The following is a 3,918-nucleotide window of genomic DNA, read 5'->3' as shown; positions in this document are numbered from 1 at the left end:
CTGGCGACTCAGGGCAGCCCAGCTCCAGGTTGAGCTGTTGTTCAGCATCTTAGCTGTAGAGGGCAGTGTCACTGGCCCTCATGTGTGGGATCCAAACCGGGGCCCTCTGGCATCCCAAGACAGCTCTTAACCAACGCCCCACTCGGCTGGCCTGTAAGCCCAGTTCTTTTAAGAAAATAGATTGAAATTCAAGAGGAGGTAAATATACAGAAAGCACGGTGCACAGTGCTCCCAGGAATGGCCATTTCCAGCTCTGCTCTAGACCAAGCCATGTTAAGCATCACAAATCACCCCCTTGCCTCATTCTGAGTTTGCCATTTATTCATGCTTCCAGGAGCCTTGCATGCAAAGCCTCCCCAGAGGGGCCCTCATTCGGATCTGACATATCCTGTTCTTTCCAAGATCTGTTATGGTCATGCCTACCAACTGTCATCTTTCGTTAATTACCTATTAATTTCTTCCTTATGACCTTGTAGGTCTTTCTCCCCATCCCGGTCCTGTGGATTCCCATTTTCATTTCTCCCTGTTTTGCCAACATCTTATTACATTGGCCTCTTCTCTGGCCACAGGTGAGATCAGGTCAGGGTGACCTGCCCTTGACTAAGTTCCTGTGCTCTGGGTCAAAGGCAGCCTAGGAGAGGCAAAGGGAAGGTGAGGCTAGAATTGAAAATAAAGTCTTTGGTTTTCCTAACTTTAAATGGAAATCATAAAAGAAAATGCTTTGAGGTGTGTGTGTGTGTACATTCTTTTATTGTGGTAAAATATGCATAGCATATAATTTACCATTTTAACCATTTTTAAGTGTAGAGTTCAGTGGCATTGAGTACATTCACATCGTTGTGTAACCATTACTACCATCCATCTCCAGAAGTTTTTCATCCTCCTAAACTGAAACTCTGTCCCCATTAAAGAACAACTCTCCACTCTCCCTCCCCTCAGCCCCTGGCAACCACCACTTCACTTTCTGTCCCTATGAATTCCGAGTATTCTAGGTACCTCACATAAGTAGAATCATACAAGATGAATTCCCAGATTCATCTATGTTGTAGGCCTGTATCAGAATTTCATTCCTTTTTAAGGCTGAATGATACTCCATTGTGAATATATATATATTCACATCTTATTTATCCATTCATCTGTTGATGGACATTTGGGTTGTTTTTACCTTTTGGAGATTGTGAACAATGTTGCTATGAACATGGGTATATAAGTATCTGATGAGTAGTGTTTTTGAACATTTAAAATTATGTTTTCCTCCAATGCACAAACTATCTTGTGCCTATTTGAAAAGCTAGTAAGAACTGATGGACGGACTAGGTCACCCCATTACAATAAGACCAGTTTTCAGATAGGAACCAAGGAATATGCATTCTGGGTCCTGTACAGTTATTATGTGCAGCACCTGGGGTACATCAGATCAATATGGACTGCTGGCCGCACAAGCAACACATATCACGTGGGTGCCTGCCAAGGCTAGACCTCACAAAGGGCCAGCCGAGGCCCAGGTTATCAGTTCTTGCCGTGGCCTGGCCTTATCAAAGGGTTATTTAGCCCTCATTTTGATTAGCCAAGTACTTTATAATCATTAACTAATAGATCTTTTCCATCATCAACAGCCATCACCCCATATGTGGAAATGGAGTATTTGGATAGAGAGGGAGCCAATTTCATGGGGTTTATATGCAAATACGGGTGCAATCATAGAGACCAAACTTGCTTTGCTCTTGGGAAATAATGTTTCAGTTTAGCTAAGCATAAATTTTCTGTTAAGTTAGTGAAGCCATAGTCCTGAGGTTGGCATGTTGCCCACTGTACCTGACTATGGTAGGAAGAACCCACCATCCAAAAGGATGGCGTTAAAAGCCATGAGCCTGCACTGACTTCTCCCCACACCCTCCCCAAACCTCCTCAGAGCTTAGAGCTTGTAGTAGTAAGAGGACAGTGGGGTGAGGAGCACGACTGGTAATGGCTGATCTCAGGAAGATGAACCCAGGTGATATATCCATTGAGCAACCTGCCACAATAACCTCATAATACCGTCCTGTCTTTCAATAACAGCAACATATGGGGCTTTCAAATCCCACTCCAAATTGCAATGTTCGTAGTCTTTTACTGATCCTTGGCATGTGGGACTGTACAGGCTTTTAAATTCCATTTTCTAAACTGAGATTGTGTTATATTTAAAATGCAACAAATGTAATACATTTTATTTGAATCATTTTAAAAAATATAAAAACCACTTGCGTTGGTGATTGTATTAATTTTTATGCAACTCATATTACACTTGCATATTATATACATTACAATTGCACATTACATATGTGTTGTATATATATACATATATACATATATTACATGTATATGTAAAATATTTCACAAAGTTAAGAATTAGCTTCATGCATTGGCTGTACTTGTACTATTATTTTTCCTTTTTTTTTTTTTTTTAGCCACAATAATCCCATTACACATTTCCAGGTCATACACTGAACTAGTGAATTTTCTTATGAATTCTATGTTCACATCTCTGGCCTAAGGAATAGGGCACCAGAAGGTAGAAAGCAGGTACCAGGCAGTTCATTTATATAAAAATTATTACACATTCTTGTTTCACTCTCTGAAGCAGAAGCTGAAAAGACAATAAAAGATAGTTACTTGGAAACAGAGAATCTGCACTTTGCAGATTATGAATAGGAAAGTCTTAATGACCCCATTCAATACATTTTTTTTTCACTAAGCATCTATTCAACGTCCTTTGTGCATGAGGTCTTGAAGCTGCCAAGATGAATATGGTCCCTGCACGAAAGAACCTCACCGTCAAGTGATTCTATACACAAGCAGTTGGCAAACTTTGGCCCATGGGTCAAATCCAGCTCACATCTTGTTTTTGTAAATAAAGTTTTATTGGAACACAACCATCTCATTCGCTTACATATTGTCTGTGATTGCTACAATGGTAAGGTGGATCATCTACAGCAAAGACCACATGGCCCATAAACCTAAAATATTTACTATCTAGTACTTCGCAGAAAATATTTGCCAACCCTTAAGGATATTGCTCTTAAGGAAGGAACTAACTATGGACTCCTTAATTTTAGAAAGTCCTGAGAAGACCTGGCCCCATGCAAAAATGCTCTGAGAACTCAGAGAAGATGCTCTTGCTGCTGCTACTCAAAGTGTCATCCACAGACCGGCAACAGCATCAGCTGAGAACTTAGAAATGCAGAATCTCAGGTCCCATCCCAGAACTACTGAATCAGAATCTGCAATTGAACAAAATAACCAGGTGATTTATATATACATTAAAGTCTGAGAAGCACTGTTTGCATTAGTCAGTGTTCCCCAGGGAAGCAGAGCCACAGGTGATCCTTGAACAACACAGGGATTAGGGACGCAAACCCCCTGTGTAGTTGAAAATCTTAGCATAACTTTTGACTCCCCCAAAAGTTAAGTTGTCCCTCATTATTCCTGGGGGATTGTTTCCAGGACTCCCCATGGACACCCAAATCAGTGGGTACTCAAGTTAATTATGTGTGATGGCATAGAAAAATGCACAGTCAGCCCTCCACATCCTCCGACTCCCAACCATGGATCAAATATAGTAGGTATTTATTGGGGAAAAAAATCGCATATAAGTGGACCCCACAGTTCAAACTAGTGTTGTTTAAGGATCAATTGTGCATAGAGAGAGATTTATTTTAAGGAATTAGTTCATGTGATTATGGGGACTGACAAGTCTGAAGTCTGCAGAGCAGGCTGGAAATTCCAGCAAGAATTGATGTTACAGTCTTGAGTTGAAGGCAGGATTCTCTCTTTTTCTGGGGACCTTAATTTTTTCTCTTTAGGCCATCAACTGATTGGATGAGGCCCACCAATGTTATGGAGAGAAATCTGCTTTACTCAAAGTCTACTGATTCAAAT

This window comes from Hipposideros armiger, unplaced genomic scaffold (assembly GCF_001890085.2).
Source record: "Hipposideros armiger isolate ML-2016 unplaced genomic scaffold, ASM189008v1 scaffold_209, whole genome shotgun sequence".
Classification (NCBI taxonomy): Eukaryota; Metazoa; Chordata; class Mammalia; order Chiroptera; family Hipposideridae; genus Hipposideros; species Hipposideros armiger.
The sequence above is the reverse complement of the archived record's forward strand: the minus strand, read 5'-3'. Positions refer to the sequence as shown.